We start from the raw sequence: 23,295 nt of genomic DNA on the forward strand, positions 1-23,295 counted from the left end.
CGAATGGATTGTGTCCTCCCACCTATTCCTCATCTTATGAGATCTTGGTTTCCAGCTTTAGCTGCTTCTGAATATTTTTTCTCGTTGTAGAGGGCACTGTGCGTTGAGAAAGTCGACTCTATGTCCCTCGAGAGTTTCCATCTCGGCTGATGTCATCATTGAGTACATTTACCACGTGCAGCGCCTGTTTGCTTCAGTTCTGTTTTCCTGCGAATGCGATTACTTTGAGAATTACGCCGCGCTTCAGTTTTCTGTGAAAACGTTTAAAAAATGGCTTTGTCTTCAGCTCTGAATACTCCGAAGACGGGCTTCACAAAGTGCCTTAAATGTGGTCCCACAATGTCCATCACAGACCTGCATAAAATATGCATCTGATGCCTGGGCGTCGAGCATGTAACCACAGACTGTCGATCCTGTCAGTCGCTGACGGGTAAGCCCTTAAGAGCGTAAAGCTAAACTATCAGTGGGTAGAATTGTCCCCAAATCCCGGTCCACTCCTTTGAAATTTAGGTCATCCCACAAGTCGAGAGATTCCTCTCTTCATAAAAAAAAAAAAAAAAAAAAAATGATCCCACTCGAGGAGCAGACACTCCTTGTCATCAAGAAAATCGAAGAGAAGGCATAGATCACCTCCTTCTTCCTCAGGTGAAAGGATCGTAGTCTGCCCCACTAAATCGAAAGATGAGTGGGAAGAAAATGGTTACAATCTTTGAGGAATGGGCCTCGTCCTCAAAGGTTAAGAAAAGTGGCCATGCTAGTGTTGATGACGAGCATAAGGCCAAGGCAAAACTTTGCACGCCCTCGAGCCCAGGTCATAATCCTAAAACTTCTCGAGAGTCTTCGAGTACTCAACGAGATGAGAAATCGTGGGGGAAACCGTCAAGTTGAGGGTGGAGTCCCTCGAAGTGCAAGGCCACATCTTCGATTCCATCAACGCCACTGACACCAACACTGATTAAAAAAACATCGACGCCAACAGTACATTCATCAATGTCTTTGCCTCAAAAAAATCAGGAAAAGGTTTTTAAACCTCTACCTAAAAAAGGTGTTTTCAGGTCCTTGACATCAATATATGAGGGCTATGAAACATCAGATGAAACCCCTCCATGTGTTGTTCAATTGAATACCCCTAGTATTCATAATAAAACTAATGTCCCTGAATGCTTCATTTCAGATGAGACCAGGGTTAGGGAGCTACATGACGCCCTACAGACAGCTAGTGGGGTAGACGCCTGGCCAGAGCTAGATTTTGGGAAACTGGACCCAGCTGATCATGCAGATGCATCATACAGAAGCCTAATGTCCAGAGTGGTAGAAATCCTAGGATTGAGTAGACTAGCTCCTTCATTTGAGCAAGACGACCGTAAGGTCATTTTAGACAAAGGTCTTCAATGTGACCCCATACTACCATTTCATGTGGCACTCCAAAAAAGGATTACGGCAAACTGGAAGGCTCCAGAGTCCAGCCCTGCAGTAAATAAAAATCTGAAGAAAAAAAATACAGACCATCCAGTAGCGACCCAGGCTTCCTGTCAATACATCCAACTCTGGAAAGTCTAGTAGTGCAAGCAGCTACATCTGCCTCTAAGCAAGCTGTGTACCCAACCATACCCCCTGTTGGGGATGATAAGCACATTGATGCATGGGCATAGAAAGTCTTTTCAGCTAGGAGCATGGCTTTAAAGTCTGCTAATTCTACATGTGCCCTTGCAAAGTTCACATTCACCCTGTGGGACTGCATAGCGATGGTGGTTGATCACATCCCTGAAGGTGAAGAAAGAGATGACTTGATGAACCTGATAAGAGATGGCAAGGAGGCCATTTGTGAGTCTCTGCAATCAGGTCCGGACACTGCTGACAGCATCAATAGGGCCATGCCGGCAAGCACTGTCATGCGCAGATTTGCATGGTTGAGAAAGTCTGGGTTTGCAACTGATGTGGCAATCCAGACTGTTATGTTATGTTACTTGGCATTTATATAGCGCCTTATGTATCATTGGTATGACCTCAAAGCACTGGTAGGTTGAACGCCCCCGGGAACCGCAGTTCAAGTCAGTAGAGAGAGAGAGTGTGTAGTATGGTGCGTGGGCCCACCGGATATGTGTGCAGCTGGTGTGGTTGTTGCATGATAGCCGCTTCTTAGCAGTACGTGTGGTGCTGAGGAAATCAGTTGGATGTGTTCAGTCTGGAGGGTGGACACCCAGACTGAGTTCTGGCTGCGTAAGCCTGAGGAGATGCCTAAGCTAGTCTCATGGCCAATAACCAAGGGCAATCACTTTCATCCTCCAAAGGGTCCAAATGGACCCTGTCCTGGCGCCAGGCCTATGGTGCCAGGCTCATAAGAAAGTGTGCTCTGCACGGGCGTGGCCATTGGAAGGCACGTGCATAAGTCTGTGGGAGTGGTGAGGTGGGGCCACAAGGCAGAGCTAAAGGGGAGTGGCAGGGGCCAGGCTATTTAAGCCAGCCCCACCCATATGTAGAGGCTTCGCGTTAGTCTGCTGTGTGCAGCGTAATGCTTACCGCTGTCTGAAGCTCTTACCTGTTTCCAGCTCAGCACGCATCCATCAGGTCCTGAACATCATCTTCAGCGCGCTCCTACCTGCTTCCAGCTCTGCAACTTCAGCACACATCTTACCTGAATCCAGCCATACCATCGCTCACAGCGCAGCTACTTCAACTCTACCTCTGCAACGCGCATCTTACCTGAAATAGGCCACTCCATTGCTCGAAGCGCAGCTATCCTCAACTCAGCATCTACAGCGTGCATCTTACCTGTCTCTGCAAATCCATCGCCTGCAGCGCATCTCATCCTCACCTGTCCGAGCGCACCTACGCAGGAGTCGTCTTCTCGTCCAGCATCTTCACGGATCTTTCAGCTGCTGACAGGTTCTCGGATTGCCGCTCTCCATCATCCGACGCCAGGCTATCCATGCAAGAGAAAAGGAACGCACAAGGTTAGAAACTGCATAAACATTTAACACTTGGCCGTTCAATACCTAAGCCTTGCGTACCACCTTGAAATCCTACTTACCTTCTAGTGGGGCCGCTCCATTTCCCTTCTGGCACTGTCTGGACCCGCTTCCAACACCACGATGCACCGTGGCCATCTTCACACCTATTGGGAAATGGAAAGACATTATAGGAATTACAGACAAGAATCATTGGGAAAGATATTGCAAAAGCATACGGACAATAATCATTGTTACGAACACTTATCTCCAAAGTGGATTGGTCGCAGCCGGTCTGGGCCATCATGTGTACGGACCAGTGAAGCAACTAGGTCTATCTACAGCGCCCCTGCTGAAGAGAAGCAGGGGAGAGCTCATCTTTACAAAACAGGTGAGAGTTTATGGGAAAACGCATGCTCCTCTCATTCTGGCAAGAGGGATTCGAGGGGGATCGCAATTCAGCCGCAGCATTTTCACTGCCTCTTACCTTCTCCCAAGGGCATTGCCAGCGACCAGAGCAGTCCAGACTACAGCAGCTGGGGGTAAACCCGGATCCAGGGGAGCCAAGTCCAGGGAGCGCTCCAACCATGCCCCAACGTCCCCGCAGAGATCAGGTGAGCGTAACAGCTAGCCGGTATGTGCTCAGCTAGCTGTGTTTTATTGGGATGATGAGGTGTTTGTGGGGTCATTTTAGTATGAGAACAGCTAGGCCGAATGTGTCATAGCATAGCTGTGTTCTAGTTGAATGATGGTGTATTGGAGAGAGTAAGCATAGTAGTGTGATATGGTGGTTATCAGTAAAGCGCCTGCGACCAAGCACGAAAGCAGGACCGGGGGCGTACATTGCGGCATATGTATATAAAGCGACAGGATGGATAGGGTAAACATGTGACACAAAGTGAAACTACTCACTCAGCATCAACCAGCCCCTAAAGCTGCTTCCAAACGGGTTCCCCTGCCGCATCCTTCCTCATGGCAGTCCACAAAGCAAGTGGAAAATGGCTGCTGGAGCCAAAGCACAAACACACCTGACTTTTCCAACCAATTGCAAGAGGGGAGGGTGGGACTGGGAAAAGGCCAGACACGAATAAAGGACTACAACCCACGAACTGCACCCTCTGGATTCAGGCCAGCACAGAAAAAACTGGGTCAAAGGCCACTAAAACACAAGTCAAACCCATCAGACTCCTTAACATGCCCTTTGATGGCTCCCATTTATTTGTCCTTAGGTGCCGCCATCAGGCCGTCACAGCCTTTTCACACCAGCGGATCATCTTGGATGGGTAGGTCTTTTCGCTACTACTCGGTTAGACGAGCGAGAGGAAAGGCTGGTCAAAGAGGAGAAAGAAGATTCCTTCGTGGTGGATGAGGGAAAGGTGCAAAGCCCGCCCGAGCAGTGGCGTCTTTACCATCAGCTGCTGCTTCAGCCGCCTCAAAACCTCTCTGAGGTCTTGACTCAAGGCACCCCGGTGGGAGGCAGACAGTCACAGCATCTCAAAGAACAGCGAGGTATTACTTCGGATGCATGGGCACTGGAAACAACAGCCCTGGGTTACTGCCTCCCCTTTACACAGAGACCTCAGGATCATTCACTGGAAAGCCATTCGCTAAATGTTCCAGATCCATTCCTGTTGCAGGAAATGTTGAACCTGCTAGAGAAAGGTGCTATAGAACCAGTATCTGTGATGGAGAGGAACAGAGGTTGGTATTCTCTCTATTTCCTAATCCCCAAGAAGGACAGTGGACTGAGACCTATCTTGGACTTGAGATACTTGAACAAGTTCCTCAGGAAGGACAAGTTCAAGATGGTCACACTTTCTCAGATCCTTCAGGCCCTCCAGCTTCAGAATTGTATGGTGTCATTGGACCTTCAGGATGCTTACTGTCATGTGCCAATCCATCACCAGCACAGGAAGTACCTGAGGTTCGCTGTTGGTGGTTCTCATTATCAGTTTTTGAGTTCTGCCATAAGGGCTGACCTCCGCCCGATTGTTTTCACCAGGTTGATTGCGGGGGTGGCAGCAAGTCTCGGGAGAGGGGGGATTCACGTCTACCTCTACCTGGATGATTGGCTGATATGGGCACGTTCACCCGAACAGTCCCAGGAACATCTCAGAATCACCTGCCACTCCCTGCCTCCATAGACTGGGCTTCTCCCTCAATTACAAGAAGTCCCACATGATACCATATCAGAGACTGTTCATTGGAGCAGTCCTGGATGCATCCGTGGGGGTGGGGGAGCCTCACCACCCGAGGGGAGGGCTCAACATATTTTGCAGATGGTCACCAAGTTACAGAGTGCCCAGTGTGCCCAACATCAGCCCGCAGGGTGAGTGAGTTGCAAGCCTTATCCTGTAAACCTCAGTTACCACCTTTTACAAGGATAAGTTGTCCTTAAGGTCAAACCCTCTTTTCTACCTAAGATTTTATCGGATTACCATTTAGCACAGAAAATTATCCTTCTGGCCTTCTATCCTCCACCTCATCCTGGCAAGGAAGAGGAAAGATTTCATAGACCCGATCCAAGGAGAGCTCTAAGCTTTTATGTTTCAAGAATGGCAAAGTTGCGACAACACAAACTTTTCATTGGATATACAGGACACAAACTAAGTATGTCAGTCACCAAACAAACCCTATCCAGATCGATAATACTGGCTATTTTGGAGTGTTACAGGCTAGCTGGAAAAGATCCCCAAGAAGGCTTAAGGGTGCATTCCATTAGGGGCATGGCAACTTCCTCTGCCCTTCAGAGGGGAGTTCTGATAAAGGATATCTGTGAGGCAGCTACCTGGTCCACCATCCACATGTTTACAAAACATTATTGTTTGGACACCTCTAACAATGAGGGAAGATTTGGGAAGGCAGTTCTTTGCACCATCCTTGACAAACATGAACTCTGAAAGTCATACTCCCTCCTCCAAAAGAACCTAATACTGCTTTGGGAGTCCATCATAAAATGAGGAATACGTGGGAGGAACATCCAGACGAAAGAACATTACAAGGGGGAAGTAACTTGTTCTTTAGCAGTAATGGGCATGGGGTATGAGAAGGCATCATGCAGCAAGACAGAGACAACAGATTCAAAGTTATCAAATGTCAGGATGGTTGAAGGCCTAACTTGCCCTATGCTAAGGTGGGATTTCCCTACTTGAACGAAACCTAAGGAACGTCTGAATAAAGAGTTCAACTTAAGTCTGTCTGCGTCCAAAACCTATTCTTGCCCTCACAACTAAAGCTAAACAATGTGTAGAGATGTCAATAATCGAAGAAGTGGTGATCGAAATAAAGTTCAGAGCTTCTTCCAGCCCAGCTCATGGCTTCCTTTTCAGCTCTCCTTCCCCAAGTTTAAGAAAGTTCTGCAAAAGTCTTGAGGTTACCGTTCCCAAGTTCAATGCAATACAGTTCCACACAATCTTCAGGGTTCCCTACTCTAAGTTCAGGGCAACACAGTTCAAAAGACAAGGGGCTTGAGGCTCCGTAGTTGATTAAGTCTCAGGATTCCCTTCCCCAAGACTTCAGCGTAGCAACTTGTACTTGTTTCAGTATTTCAATGTTCAACACAACTCCAGGTCAACAAGACCCTCCTTCTGTTTTGCATCAAGAGTTCACTTATATTGCTCCTTCTTTGTTTGTTTCACAATGTCTCTGGCTTTCACAATTTTAGGATTACTTGGTCCACCCGCAATTGTCAGACCACACAGTCCACCCATCACAGGTCGTGCAACCAGGAACCCTAGGCTCCTCAGCCCACAGAGGTTATTCTGTATTTGCCCCTGTGTACAGATTCACATTCACTTAGCTGCTCCTTGTCGGCCTCTTGGCTTTATGTGCAGGTTCACACTCGCCTGGCTTCTCCAGGTTAGCCTCTTGGCTTTGCCCTCGCATCTCATGCCAGTCTTAGGCTTTGCCGCACTGTATCCATTCTTAAAGTTCACTCTGTGGTGGTCTTCTTCATCCCCCACCTTTCTGTCATGCTCTTTCATACGTGTGCTCTTATTTCATAGATTACTTTCAAATAGGCACTCTCCCTTTTATTTAACTCATCAGCTTAATAGCTTTGCATGCAAAGTTTTTATGCAGTTCAGTACTCAATATGCGTAATTTAGCTTTGCTTCAAGTTTTCAATCCGTTCGGTATTCAGTTTGAGTCAAACGGCACTTTGTTACTTGTGCGTAACCCCTAGGAGTGCCCCGGCGTAGAGTGTCATTTCCCTGTACTCACCGGTCCTCGGCGTTCCTCTCTGGCAGTCTCGCTGCTTCCCTTCTGCTTCGCGAGCTGGCAGCCGATCACTGCGATCCCTGCTTTCACTCTGGGTGCTTCCCTGCACACGCCGGCATCTCTGCTGCTCTTCCATCGACGCAGACAATGTGCTCTTTTCTTTCTTCCTTGTCCACAGCTGAAACTGCTCTCTCTCGACCACGGAGGCTCCCACACCTGTGGAAGTCTAATGGGCCAACTTGCCCTGGGCTCCACATGTCCTCTGGGACTTCTGCTGGCGCCCTGGCTTTCTCTCGGGTCACACCATAGCTGCCTCACGTGCAGGTTCCCCTGCTGGTTTCTCCCACACAGGCCTCCCTGTTGGTTGTCTTCTTGCTGCTCTCTGCCTCTCCTCTTATACACCTGCAACCACTTAACAGGTTGCAGGTGTGACTTCTCAATTGGATTTGCCCGACTGTAGTTAGAGGGACGTGACTGACCATCACAGTACTTTGCAGGCTTCTTCCTCGTCCCAGTACTAGAGTGGTGAAAGGAGTTACTAGTTTTCATTACTCATAGTCGCCTCTTCCTTGTCCCACTACTGTCATAGGTAAAGTGTGGGGAAATGAGGGCAGATGTTTTACAATAGCCCAAAAAGGCTGGGGGAGGGTTAGGTTGGTTTTCAATAGGGAAAGGCGGATACCATGTCTAGGGATGTTCCTAACTTTGGCTGCCTGAGCGGGTACGCAGACAAAGTTGTCCTAAAACTTGGAGTCACCCCATCAACCAATCTTCTTGTTGAAAACTCTCTGGAACAAGTCCTCTGTACCTTGAGAGCCGACATCCAAGACTGAATAGTCTTTGTTGGTGTCACCAAGGTTGCCTAGTCCATCCGCTCGAGGACCTCGACCCACCACCCTGTCCCTCCTTTCTTGACGCATATATTTATGCCATTGCTTTTCTAGTTAGGAACTCAACAAGGACTTGGAACATTCCCTATGTGTTAATCTGCATCATTTGAACCCGCTAGGCACTCTGATTTTTTAAAAGTCTATCCTTGAGGCCCTTGCTTAGCAAACTCTTTATGGATATGCGAGTACAGGGAGCAACTGTCTACCATTTTCTTGACTGGGATTTGACTGAGCCACACTACAACTTTGGTATTTCATCTCAGAATGATGTTCTGATTGATTTGTGATGGCTATTACCTGTTCCTCCTCAGAGCGTAGGGATTTTAGAGTATATCGGTTTGCTTTTATGTTTAGAAACTCTATTGTCTCTTTGCAGTCATTTTCTTGCATTCATTCAGATCTTTAATGTAAAATGAGTCATCGCAGGCTCAAAACGCTTTTATTTACATTTGCTCTAAAAATTCTTTAGGCTTTGATCTACACTAAATTGCTTTGACCCAGAGCTAATCTTGTACTGATGAAATCCTATTTATTAAGCCATAGGACCTCATTACGAGGTTGCAGGTAGCCATGGCGCTATTAGCGCCATGGCTGCCTCCAAAACCCTTCCGACTCCGGCCTGGTGAATGGAGCAATTACCGGTCCATTCCAAGGTCGGCAGGACCGGTAATTCTCCATTCCCATTTGAGCCCCCATAGGGCTCAATGGGAATGGGGAAGGCGCTAATAACGGTACCGCAAATTGCGGTACCGTTATTAGCTCTGGAGTCCCTTTGCGGGTCCCGTCCTCAACGCCCGGTAAAACCAGGCGTTAAGGGAGGACCCGCAAAGGGAACTCGTAGTAGGGCGGTAAGGGATTACCGGCACCGGTGCCCTTACCGGTGCCAGTAATCCCTTATCGCCCACCTCGTAATGAGGCCCATAGTGTCCTACATCATTTGACATTCTTCATGGAAAATAAAATGCAACATCACAAATCCACAGTCAATAAATCCTTAATCATTTATGTTAGCGTTATATGCTTAACCACCAGTTCTAAAAATATCTACTACCCCTCAAATTCAAAAGTGTGCCTTTTGTTTAATTTTTCGCCACACTAATCACAAGATTTTCAAGTACTGTGCAACTTGCCTGCGCTGGTTCAAATAACCCGAAATGTGTTAAAATTGTGTGTGGTGGGTCGTAAGAAGTAAGACACTTTGATGACATTCTACACTCTATTAAAATTAAAGAATAACCAAAATATTTATTGGAGGTGAATAGCAGTCCGCCTCCCACCGTTGTTCTTAGGCTCAAGACTGAAGTATGTGTCTAATGTAAAAAATGTAGGGTGCATTTGGCAGAGCGGCCTGGGCTGCGACAGACGGGCTTCAGAAAAAATCCAGGCAGCATTTTATAACATACAGCTGTTACGACGAGCCCTCCCATATGTTCCTGAGAACAATCGTGCTATGATGGTAGGAGCTCTAGGGAACTCAAAACTGGACTATTGCAATGGCCTTCTCGCTGGAGCCCCTGCCAAACAAATCTATTTCTTACAAAAGGCACAAAATGCAGTGGTTAAACTAGTAATTGGGGTATCAAAACGCACAGCAATCTTTCGTCTTCGCCGGTCTCTTCACTGGTTAGCAGTGGACGATCATATAAAGTTCAAGATTGATTGCCTAGTGTTCAAATGTATAAATGTCCTTGCACCAAGTTACCTGAGGGACAAGCGAATACCATACCAACCTACCAGGTCCTTCAGGCCGGAAGGCAAACACCTACTCACTATCCCTAAGATAAGATGCGTTTCCAGGGGAGATTGTAGATTTTTGGTCTTCCGACCTATATTGTGTAATAGTCTCCCTCTGATTCTAAGGAAAATTAACTTGCTCCTAACATTTCGAGCAGGACTAAAAACTCACCTTTTCAGATAAGGTTTTCTGTTAACTCATGGGCTACCGTCAACATGTGACTGGTGACTATACTTTATCTGATTATGTATTCCGACTGTGTGGGGATTCAATTGGGTTTGTTGCGTGCGAGATATACATATCTCAGTCAATCTCTCCCTATGGCTGAATAGGGTTCTTGCCCTTCCTCCCAGGGGGTTCCCTTCCTAGTCTCAATTGGCTCACCAGCTGTGTTGTTTAAATCTCCCTCTTGTATATTGTTCACATTCTTTATTAACTGGAGTCTTCAATAATACTTTGTCTTCAGGACTGGGACGAGTTTCTCTCCTCATAACACCCCCGGTTTTTCCATACCAGCTTATTTATTCATTCCCTTAGATTTTTTGTACAGTTCCAATCATTCAACTTTCTGGTTATTCTTTCGTCCTTAGTACTGGGACGAGTTCCTTCACGTAGATAATGATTCTCCGACGGCCTCCCGCTGTTCCCACTTACCGCGGTACCTCTCGTTATGGGGGGCAAGGTTGCAGGGCTCAACACTTTCTCTAGTACTGCTTATCACTCTCTTCTCTGTTCTTCAGTTTCCCATTCTCGGTTCCTCATCGGACATCTGCCATTTGTAGACGCTGGTGCTCAGAATGAGTTCAGACTTTCCATTGCGGTAGTCTCGGCACAGTTCTTTGGGCGTCTTGCCCACCACTCTGATTGCGTGGTTGCGCCACGATCAGGAACCTCTTCCTTTTCCTCTTGTTCGTACAGCTTGCTTTGCGGTTCTGCACACTGGGGCTCCAGCGTCTCTCAGTCTGCTGCTCTAACTTATGCAAAACTTGCAGGCTCCACGATCTGCCTGGACTCCACCTCCACAACACATGATGAGGGGAGGGTGCTTCCCTTGTGCATAGCACTCTCCTTCTCTATCAGCTCTGGCTGGTCGCAGTTAAATACACGTCTTTGTCTCTTTTCCTAGCCAAAAAGGCTCACTGTGTCACAGGTTTCCCCCTTTCTCACCTGTTTTCGTTGTCTGATGACTTCTTTAGGAGGAGTCTTCTTTCGTATGGTTCGGGTCTTATACAAGCCCGCTCGGCCGTCCTCGGCTTCCAGTGTTCGTTCAGCTTCGATGTCTGGGATCAAGGGAAAACTCCAGGAAATTCAGAAAAAAGGATATGGAGCACACAGAGGTGGTGCAGGGGGTCCGGGAAGGGCTGGATAAGAAGGAGGGAAGGTAGATTGGAAGAAGGGTTTCCAGGAACCAGGAAACAACAGAATAATACAAGGGAGAGTACGGAGCACACGTCGGGTCACAGCTAACAGCAGCGTTGAGATGCGCAGGGACGCGGGGGTGTGACCTATTTATATAGTACGCTGCGTAGAACGTGAAGACTGGTGAGCAGCGTTCTGAGCTTGCAGCCGTGTTGGTAGTATTATGGAGTGTAATCCCCATCGTGTCGGGAACCAGGAGGCCCAGAAAGGGCGAGTTCGATGGTTCATGACAGCATGCCTCCTCCGGAAACCCGTCCCGCCGGGTTTGCCCGGGTGTATGAGATGGAACCTTCTGAGTAACCTGGGAGTATTTAAGTTTGAGATAGGTTCCCAAGTGCGTTCACTGAGGGGATACCTTTCCATTCCACCAGGTACTGGAGTTGGCCACGTCTATATCTGGAATCACAAATTCTGGAGACCTTATACTCCAGTTGGTATTTGACGAGCACTGGGTTAGGCCGGAGGTTATTTCGAGAGGTCTGGACGTATGGCTTCATTAAGGATGTATGAAAGACTGGGTGGATTTTCTTCCAGGAGTCTGGTAATTTGAGTCGAAAGGCCACTGGGTTGATAATTTCCTTTATAGGGAAAGGCTCATAATACCGGGGAGCCAATTTATTTGGTCGTAGATGCCGTGGCAGTAGCTTTGACGATAGCCATACTTTATCCCCTATTGTGTAGGAAGGGCTCGGTCTTATTTTAGAGCCTGCATAAAGCTTGGTCTGGGTCCTGGCCTTCTCCAATTGTTCTTTGGCCTCTCTTTGTACATTAATGAGTGTTTCAATCCAGGAGTCGACTGTGGGAACTGGTGTAGGATGTGGAAGGACAGAAGGTAGAACCAAAGGGTGGAATCCTTGGCTACAGAAAAAAGGGCTGGTCTTAACGGCCGAGTGATCCGAATTATTATAAGCGAATTCAGCCACTGGTATTAAAAGGGACCAATCGTCCTGGACCTTGGTAGTGAAGCAACGGAGATATTGTTCCAAGGTTTGGTTAACACGCTCTGTAGCTCCGTTGGTTTGGGGATGATAACCTGAGGAGAGGGCACGTTGAATTCCTAGTATCCGGCAAAGGTGTTTCCAGAACTGAGAAATTTATTAAGGCCCTCTGTCCGATATGATCTTGGAAGGGAGTCCATGTGTCCAGGAAAATTCCAGCAAGTTCTGACGAGGATGGCAGTTTATACAGGGGTGTAAAATGAGGCATATGAGTGAACAAGTCAATGGTGACCATGATGGTTGTGTATCCCCTGGAAGGTGGTAACTCCACAATGAGGTCTGTAGCTATGAATTCCCAAGGCCTTGTTGGTAGTGGAGGTTGATGTAGTAGACCCGCCGGTCTTTTGTTGTCATGTTTGTTTTGATTACAGACAGAGGGTGCCTGAACGTACAGTTGTACGTCAGGTTTCATTACGGGCCACCAAAATTGCCTTTGTATTAGTCGAAGGGTATTGGTAGTACCACAATGTCCGGAGTAAAGGGTATCGTGACAGAGGTTTATTATCCTTTGTTGTAGTTTTTGTGTTGGAATGACCAAGGCATTATCTTTGAACAAGTATCCATGTTAAGTCTTCAAATTCCACTGGTTCTTGCTAGAGATGTCTTTCCAGAGCTCAGAGGATTGAGTTTGCATGCAAACTTCATCTAGGAGACTGATTGCCTGAGTTACAAATATTGTGTGGGGAAACATCTTAGGAAATGTTCGGTCTTCAGGGGGTTCATAGTCAGGACGCCGAGACAGGGCGTCAGCGATTATATTTTGTGTTCCAGGAACATGGTGAATCTGGAACTGGTATTGGGCAAAGAAGAAGGCCCAACGGGCCTGACGGCTGTTCCTGCATTCCAGGGCCTGTAATACTTGGAGATTTCGATGGTCCGTGCGAACCTGGACAGGATGTTTAGCTCCTAGAAGTAAATGACGCCACTCTGTGAAGGCTTGGCGGATGGCTAGCAGTTCCTTTTCTAAAACCGAGTAATGAGTTTCACTGGGGGTCAATGTCCGTGAAAGATAGGCAATAGGATGTTCCAGTCCGTCATCGAGTTCCTGTTTCAAAACTGCTCCGATGGTATAGTTAGAGGCGTCTGTTTCCACTAGGAAGGGTCAATTTATATCAGGTTGAGCCAGGATGGGGGCTTGTGTAAACTATGTTTTCAAGCGTTGGAAGGCCTTCTCCTGGACTAATGTCCAATGAAAGGGAGTATCTTTCTTCAACAAGGCAATAATCGGATGAACAATCTCGGAGAAGGATGGTATGAACTTCCGATCGAAATTAGCTAGGCCCAGGAAAGACTGGATCTGTTTTACGGTGGTCGGAGTTGGCCAGGATAGTATGGCCTTAACCTTGGATTGATCCATTCCTATGCCGTCTGGGCTAAGGACAAATCCTAGATAGTGAACAGTGGAAACATGAAAAAGGCACTTCTCGGGTTTTGCTAGGAGCTTGTGTTCACGAAGCCGTTGTACTACTGCCTTAACATGTCCTTCATGCTTGATAGGATCCTTAGAGAATATCAAAATATCATCCAGGTAGACGATGACAAAAAACAGCATATCCGAAAACACCCGATCCATAAAGCGTTGGGAGATCGCCAGAGCATTAGCGAGTCCAAAGGGCATGACCAAGTATTCATAATGACCAAAGGGAGTTCTGAAGGCTTTCTTCCATTCGTCTCCTTCCCTAATACGGGTCAGATGGTAGGCATCCCTGAGATCCAATTTGGTGAATATTACGGCTCCTCTTACGGCTTCCAGGATATCTGAGATCAAGGGTAATGGATAACGATCTTTAAGGGTGCACTGATTTAGACCTCGATAATCAAGACAAGGTCTGAGCTCCTTGGTGTCTTTCTTAGGAACAAAAAATAATGAAGCTCTGGCTGGAGACTTGGATGGGCGTATGGTGCCGTTTTCTAGGTTAGTATCTAGGTATTCACGAAGGGCCTTTTTCTCGGGTTCAGACAGAATAAACATCCTTCCAAAGGGAATCACAGCTGAAGGTTCGGTTTCAATAGCACAGTCTTCCAGCCTATGGGGTGGTAAGGCTTGGACAATAGCAGAAGAGAACACATCGACGTATTCCTGGTAGGCTTTAGGAACCTGGACGAAGTTGCAGACAGTAAGAGGACCTTGCTGGGTTGCTGAACGTTCTTCCGATGGTGTCGGAGAAAGATCAAGGAGTAGACAATGAGACGTGCAAAATTCAGAACCTAGGAACAGGGAACCTGCTGTCCAATTGATGTATGGTTTGTGTTTTTGTAGCCAGGGAATTCCCAATACCATTGGGTAATGGGCAGATTTTATGATGTCAAACTTTATCTTCTCTCGATGATGGTTTATTGCAAGCTTGATTTCCTTGGTCTGAAGGGTTATAGGTCCAGAAGAGAGGGGTCTCCCATCAATTGCTTCTATGGGTTGCAATGTGTTCCGGGATTCGTAGGGAATATGATGTTTAAGGACCCATTCTTGAGCTATGAATATTTCCATGGCCCCACAGTCCACTAATGCCAGAATGGGGTAGGTTTCCTTCTTGGATGGCGATAGAAAGGCCTGTAAAATTACCAGAGAGTTTTGTCCAGGAGAGTTCAAGGATGGTATAGATGTGGAGCCTGCATCTCTCTCCCGAAACTGAGCTCCGTCTAGGATCGGGAGCTTGGCGTTTCCCGAACGCCGCGGAGGGGCTATTGGACATTCTCTGACTAAATGCTTGTCCAAGGCACAGTACATGCATAAGCCAGTATGGATCCTTCGCAACCTTTCTTGGGGGGATATGGGTCCACGGAAGGCCCATAGTTGCATGGGTTCAGGTTCGTTTGTAGGAACAGAAGTATCTTCGGATTTCGAGGAGGTCTCTAAGGGGTTCTTCTGGAGGGGTGACTTGGTCTTCCTTTTCTCTGCCTTCCTTTCCTGGATGCGAAAATCAATCTGTAGAGCAAGATCCATAAGTGCCTGGTAAGAACTTAGACGTGCCACCCTGGCTAATTCATCCTTGATATCTTCATTTAGCCCTCTTTGAAAGAGAGTGAAGCAAACTTCAGGAGGCCAACCCGCTTCTTTAGCCAGTTGCTTGAATCGTATCACATAAGTGAGCATGTCCTGAGAGCCTTGCTGGAAATCAAGTAAACGTTATTTATTTTTTATTATTTATTTATTTATTTGGATTTGTATAGTGCACATCTGCCCAGGGGCATCGTGACGCTGAGGCAATCTTAACTTGTTGCAGGCATACATGGTATATTTATAGAAAAACAATGCAGAACATGTTAGCATATATACATACAATTGTGCTTATATACATACATTTGTGAAAATACAGTAGGATAGGTAAGGTGGGGTGGAATTAGTTGAACAACGTGGTTTTGAGAAGTCTGCAGAAGATATGGTATGAGTTTTCGTTCCTAAGCCCGGTGAGGAGTGCGTTCCAATTTTTGGGTGCTAGATGTTGAAAGCACTAAAGACCTGTTCTGGGCGGTCAAACATGGTTTTAAGTGCTTGAATGAATCCGTCATCATCCAAGAGGGCATCTTGGAATTAACTAATGGTGTGGCCCAGGCTAATGCATTCCTGGAAAGGTGTGAAATAATAAAGCCCACTTTAGCCCTGGGGTGGAGAAATAATAAGGTTTAAAGGTAAAGTGGACCAAACAAGAATCCAGGAATCCACGGAGGGTTTTTGCAGAGCCATCATATTTCTCAATAATGCCGCCCAATAGCACACTATCTTTTGTGGCAGAGTCGCGGGATAGCACCAATTGCTTTAACGCAGCTTTCAGGTTCTGCACTTCGGTCGTTAGGTCCTGCATGCCGCGCATAAGATCCTGGATGGCTGCCTCCATGTCTGTATCGACTTCGGTCAGGTGGCGTCTCAATCTGTCACAGGTTTCCCCCTTTCTCACCTGTTTTCATTGTCTGATGACTTCTTTAGGAGGAGTCTTCTTTCGTATGGTTCGGGTCTTATACAAGCCCGCTCGGCCGTCCTCCGCTTCCAGTGCTCGTTCAGCTTCGATGTCTAGGATCAAGGGAAAACTCCAGGAAATTCAGAAAAAAGGATATGGAGCACGCAGAGGTGGTGCAGGGGTTCCGGGGAAGGGCTGGATAAGAAGGAGGGAAGGTAGATTGGAAGAAGGGTTTCCAGGAACCAGGAAACAACAGAATAATACAAGGGAGAGTAAGGAGCACACGTCCAGTCACAGCTAACAGCAGCGTTGAGACGCACGGGGCCGCGGGGGTGTGGCCTCTTTATAGAGTACGCTGCGTAGAACGTGAAGACTGGTGAGCAGCGTTCTGAGCTTGCAGCCATGTTGGTAGTATTATGGAGTGTAATCCCTGACGTGTCAGGGACCAGGAGGCCCAGAAAGGGCGAGTTCGATGGTTCATGACACACTGTGATCACCAGCATCTGCCGATTGGCTACCTGCCACTACTTATCGGCCTATGGTGGACCGGCAGGCTTCAGCCGGCCCACCCTCCAAAGGCCCACTTGCTAAGGCCCTGTCTGTTACCTGTCCGTTGTCTGGCCAGGTCGGCGGGTCCCTCCTACACCCCCCCCCACTTGCACATGGAAGCTGAGGCGAACTCCATGTTCTCTGGACACACTGTAATCAGTGGACCACCTAATATTTCCGGAATTGTACGATCGTACCAAAAAAAAAAAGGTCTGACAGTACAAAAAGTCTGAAAAATGCTACCACCAAAGGTTCGAACACCAAAAGTTCAAACCTTTGGTGGTAGCATTGTAGGTAAGCATAAAAAAAAAAAGACTGCGGGTATAGTGAGCGGGGGTTGCAGGGGACACCGCCACTTCTCCCATTAATGATTAATGGTGGCACCCGCTGGGCGGTTCTCCTTGACCTCTTTGCCATTTCCAGAGTCGTCATTAATGTTTATCTCAATGGAAGCTTCATGGTTCAGGGTCATCAACCCAACATTCTTCTCCTCGACGGGCTCCTCCCTCAGCTCTCTGCCATCACCTCTCCCTCCGTCCAGGCTCCCTTGCCTCCTATCCCTTCCTCTTCCTCTGTACAGGCAACCCCTACCATGCCGTACTGCCCTGGCTCCCTTGTTGGCTTTGGCTCCTTCGCCATCCTCCACTATCCCCCTAGTCCTCTGGGTAGCAGGGGGGGGGGACTACTGTCCCCTGTGCCCCCCGAGGAATACCCTCAAAGATGGCAAGCTGCTTCACATTGCCACTCTCAACACTTGCTCTGCTGTCAAACACTCGTCTGACATCTGCAACCTCCTCGAACCCATGGATCTCGATGTGCTCGCCATCACTGAGACCTGGTTCAAGGATAGCTCCGTCATGAGCTTTGACACACTCCTCCCTGAAGGCTACAAAATCCTCTCTGCGCCCAGGCCTAAGAAGACAGGTGGGGGAGTAGCACTTATCTTCCCAGAATGGATACCTGTGTCCGTCATCCCTACTCAGGCCTACTCCTCCTTTGAGTACCTAGTTTGCAGACTCTCTCTCCCCAAAATCTTCTCTTTATAGCCACCTTCTATCGGTCTCCAAGTCAGTCAACTCTCTTCCTCTCGGAATGGGCTGACATGGCCCCCTCCGTACTCTCCTCTTCTCAACTCCTCCTGATGGGTGATCTGAACATCCATCTGGACTTGCCTGACTCCTCAGGTCCTTTCCGCAACCTTTGTGACTCTCGTCCTTTCTGTCCTACCCTCTGGCTCCACACACACCGCGGGCCACACCTTGGATGCTCTCATCTCTGACATCCTTCTCACTACCTCTCTCTCTTGGACTGACCCCTCTTTTCTCTCAACACACCTGAAGCTCTCCTCTTGCAGAAATACATCCGGCACAGCCACCTGGCTTCAAAGTCACGAGACCCATGAGAAAAGTGACAGTGGCTGCTTTTGCCTCCTACTCTCCTCCACCCATACCTTCGGCTGACTCCCACCCTGATACAGCCCTCGCTAACCTCAATCTCTCGATCTCCAACACTCTTGACACTCTTGCCCCTGTCATTAGGGTCCAACTGAAGCCTTCTAAAAAGTGCAACTCTTGGTACGACTCCAACCTGGCTGCCCTTAAAAGCAAGTGTAGGACAGCTGAGCGGAAAAGGAATGCGTCAGGCGAACCATCTGACAAACTGGCCTGCCGCCTCCTTCTAAGGCATTATCAACTCTGCATCCGCTCCAAGAAAAGAGGCTTTATTCAAGCCTGCATCTCCGCACCATCAAACAACACGGCTGAACTTTTCAAATTCTGCAAGGAACTGGCCAATCCTGCAGCAGGCCCTTCTTCTGTCACACCCACCCAGGACCTTTGCTCGGCCCTGGCTGCACACTTCACCACAAAAACACAAGGCATCCTTTAGACCTATCTCTTCCACACCACAGCATACACCAACACCGGAGCCTCCCTTGTCCCTCCCCGCCCACTTACCCTCTCTTCTTTCTGATCTGTCACACCGGATGAGGTCACCAGACAAGTCGAGTCTATGAAGACTTCATCAAAACAGGTGGACCCTGCTCCTCCAAAACCATTAAAGACAATATCGACTCCCTTGCCCCAGCTTTGGCTGATCTCTGCAATCTCTTCTTCTCCACTGGAGTTTTCCCAACTGCCCTTAAGCACTCCCTGGTGCACCCTCTGCTCAAAAAAACCCTCTGCCGACCCCTCCATTCCGGCAAACTACTGCCCTATCTCCATCACTCCTTTCCTGGGCAAACTCCTGGAGAAACTGGCTATCTCTCAGCTGACCCTCCACACTGAATCTGTTGTTTGCTTCCATGACCATCAATCTGGCTTTAGAGCATCCAGAGGCACAGAAACAGCTCTTCTGAACAGCTGTGAAGACCTGGTCTCAAATCTTGACATTAACACCCCCTCTATCGTCATTCTCCTTGACCTTTCCTCTTCCTTCGACACGGTTAGCCACAACAACCTGATCGCACGTCTCTGTGACACCCTGGGAATCACAGGTCAGGCTCTGGCGTGGTTAACCTTCCTCTCCAACCGCCCATCCCAGGTGTAACTCAGCCTTTTATTCAACTATCGCTCTCTCAACCTGTGGCGTTCCCCAGGGATTGAACCAAAACCCCTGGTTCTTCAATGCCTATATGGCTGCTCTGGCATGTGTGATTGCCACTTTCACCTCTAACGTCCTGTGCTGCGTGGATGGCATGCAACTATCTTTCAGGCTACCCTCAGCCGCCGCCTTCTTGCTCATATCTGACTGTCTGTCCACTATTCATTCATGGTCTGCTACAAACGACCTCTGCCTCAACGCAACTAAGACTGAGATTGTTTGCATTGGGACCCCTGCTCCCGCTTTCCCACTTGCATTCTGGCCGGTCTCCCTTGGCCCTGCGCCTGTACCCATCTGCGAGGAAAGAAACCTTGGTCACTTTTGATTCTACTTGCTCCTTCTCCTCTCACATTTCGGACATCTATAAAAAGTCTAACCATCAGTTAAACCTCCTCAGAGGTACCCTTCCTTTTCTCACTTTCCCCAGAGTCTCACTGCCACCAGAGCCCAGGTTCTCTCTAGGCTGGACTATTGCAACAGCCTCTTCCTCAACCTCGCTTCTTCTGCCCTGCACCCTCTGCAACTCATCCAGAACAGAACCACAAGATTTATGTTTGGCCTCAAGCCCAGAGACCGCATCGTTCCGACGCTGAAATCCCTTCACTGGCTCCCTGTGGCTTCAAGGATCAAATTCAAGACCCTCTGCATTGTTCACAAGTTTTTCTGGGGCCTGGAACCTACCTACCTGTAATGCTGCCTACCTAAATACTGTCCCTCACGAGCCTTCTGCTCATCTACCTCCAACCTTCTGCGAGTGAGCCTGTTCTCCAAGCAGAGATTTGGAGGGAGATCCTTTTCCCCAGCAGGTGTCTCCCTCTGGAATAGCCTCCCTGCTGCCCTCCTTCTTGAGGCAGATCTCCTTAAATTCCGGAAACTCCACAAGACCTTCCTCTTCTCCTCTTCCTTTTCTCTCCCTCTACCCTGCTAACCTAGTTCTCTGCTTTTTCCCTCTCTCCCTCCTCTTCCTTACAGCATGCTGACTGGCCACCTGGTATACCTCAGAGTCTCGCAGGTCCCTGGCACCCCCGCCAGTCCTCTTTCACAGTTACCTCTGTTCACTACACCCAACCCACACTCACTGCACTTGAGAAATAACCCAAGAGATTGGCTTTCTCTGCACTTACCCCAGTCTCAACTGACCGGGTGCACTTGAACCTCCTGCTCCCTGTTACCCTCTGTGCACTTGCACTATCCTTACGAAACACGCCTGAAGATAGTCTGTCTGTTCTCCCTTGTCTTCACCCCTTAATTGCACTGTTAAAACTGAAGAATCTGCTGTATCCCAAACTGTTAAATGTAATTTCTATGCACGTACTCTGCCTGTGCAGACTACTATCGTCTCCGAATTTCAAAGGCTCTGAGCAACTTTTCTTTTTTTCCCCATGTTCCCAGCCTCCTTGAGCGCTTTGAAACACTTCCTGTGTATAGGTGCTATATAAATAAACCATACCATACCAAAGAGACATTTTCATTACTTTCTCCACATGGATTTCTTTTTGCATTGGCTACTTCGTGTTTAGCTAAAGGCATAGTATTCTTCATAGAAGACAGTCCCATATTTACGGCTTTGATAGTTGCCTTAGGGAGTTCCTCACAGGAACGGGAGTCCTTGTCCCCAAAGGGGTGGAGTCTCTATCGGTGAGGTCCCACTTAAGGACAGTCTTGCAGAGCAGGCTTACTTCCCTGTTGTGGGCGAGCCCGTGCCTCGGGCCGCCCCGCACATACACTCGCTATCACGCTTCCACACAAGGAGACACGGGACACGCGTGTATGCCTTACGGCGTCCCGGCGGCAACTGCCCGCACGGACGTTCTTTATTATGAACGCACATGCGCGGACCAGAGCGAGGCTCGTGCATGCGTCGTTCATGCCTGCAACGTCACATCCCTTTTTTACTTCAACCCAAACAACATAGCATCAACAAGGATGAACCGTATAACCTGTAAACATAAAGCATGTAACCCAACGTGGGTTGGCCGGCTGCTATAACCTCAGCTCAGTCTCCCGAGTCCAGGACGTAGTCCTTGAGGCAGGCCGGGAGTCTGCAGTCTCCTCGCACAGTGTACCGAGGGGTGCTTTGCGGAGTCGCGCTGGGACCATCTGCATACGGGACGGCATCCCTCTGGGCGTCCTCCGCCTGACTTTCGGGGACAGCCTCGGAGGGGGTGCTTTCGTCGGGCTCACTGGCCCTCGTTGAAGTGTCCACTTTTTTTAAAAAGGACCTGTTGCGGGTGACGGTCCCCCGGTTGCAGGCTGCCGTGACCATGGTTCCTTTCACGTGCGTGACTCTCCATGGGTGAGGCTCGTAGGGCAGTGACAGTTTGCCTTCTGGGCGGCGATTCCGAACTAGCACGGTATCGCCTACGGCCACTTCCTTGTCTTGGAGACCTCTCCTCTCGCTCTCTCTCTGATTGTGTGCTGCCCGCTCCTCCCTCACTTTTTCATTGTCAATGACCCCAGGTCCTCTTCCTTCTCTCTCCGGTATCATGCCGCGTGGGCAGCACCCGAATAGCGCTTCAGCAGGGGCTACGCCCGTCAATTGATGCGGCGTGGTCCGATACTCTCTCAGGAACTCCACAAGCTTCTTCGGGAGGTCTTCCCCACCGCTTGCGGATATTCTCAGCACCTTGTTTAGTGTGCGCATGAGCCTTTCGGGATCCCCGTTCGCACGCGGCCACAACGGGAATACTCTCCGGTGATGGATGCCCCTCGCTTTGAGATACTGTGCGAACTGGCTGCCCGTGAACGGTGGACCATTGTCTGAGCATAGTATTTAGGGGAAGCCATGGGTCGCAAACATTTTGTCCAGAGCCCTGTTGGTGTACTCTGTAGCGGTGGACTCTACGACCTCCATCTCGGGATATCTGGACCATTGGTCTACCACCGCTAAAAAATACATGCCCCGACCCGTTGATCCAAAGTCCACATGGACAGTTCCCCAGGGATTTTCACTCCGTTCCATTGAGCTGATTTGTGGAGCTTTATCCCCGGGATTTGCTGCCTGACACGGCAGGCACCTTTTTATAAACATTCCCTCGAGGTCGGGGAACCACACCTTGGGTCGAAGCCGCGCTTTGGTCTTGGCGACCCCTTGGTGCCCTATGTGGGCTAACTCCAATACACGATCTCTCAGGGCCTTTGGGATCACAATTTGCCTCCCCCTCAGCAGTAGTCCATCGTCAGAAATAGATAGCTCATCCCTAACCCTCCAAAGCGCTTGAAGGTCTCTTTGGGCGTCAGCCTGCCGCCTTGAATTATTCTGAAGCACCTCTCTCCAATCGCCGCTTCTAACTGCCGTTTTGATGATGTGGAACACTTCATCCTTGGACGATTCTATCGCTATGGTGAGTCTAGACAGCGCCACCGGCAACGCACCTTCCACCACATGACACAGCAGCCCTCGACAGTCAGACACCTCCTTGGTCTTTTCCACATTCTCTGGGTTTGGGTGTCGCGACAGATAGTCCGCCGGATTATTGGTCCCTGGTCTGTACACCAGTCGAACCCCATATTCCATAAGGGCCAGCATCCATCGTTCAATTCTGGGTGGAGGTTTTGATGACACACCGCCAGGATGGACAGCAGGGGCTTATGATCGGTCACGACTACGACCGGCTTGCCCAGGATGTAAAGACGAAAATGGCAACAGCCCCACAGTATGGCCAAGGCCTCTCTTTCTATTTGCGAGTAACGCTTTTCTGTGTCTGTGAGCGCCTTGCTCGAGTACGCGATGGTTCGCATGTCCCCTCTATTGTCCGCTTGCATCAGCACCGCGCCTACACCCACTGGGCTGGCGTCAACAACGATCTCGGATTCTGCTGTGGGGTCGAAGTATGCCATGGTGTCTCTGTCGGACAGGGCATTTTTGATGACCTGAAATGCCTCTTGCTCTTTCCTTTCCCACACCCAGACAGCGTCATTCTTGGTCAGCGCTCTGAGGGGTTCCGACAAGGAGGCCAAACCCTTAATGAAGTGCCCACAGTAATTTACCATCCCCAAGAAGCTCCTTACCTCCGTTGGGGACTGGGGTGCTGCGTCCTCCCG

Source organism: Ambystoma mexicanum, chromosome 13 (genome assembly GCF_040938575.1).
Source record: "Ambystoma mexicanum isolate Mex_15411 chromosome 13, UKY_AmexF1_1, whole genome shotgun sequence".
Classification (NCBI taxonomy): domain Eukaryota; kingdom Metazoa; phylum Chordata; class Amphibia; order Caudata; family Ambystomatidae; genus Ambystoma; species Ambystoma mexicanum.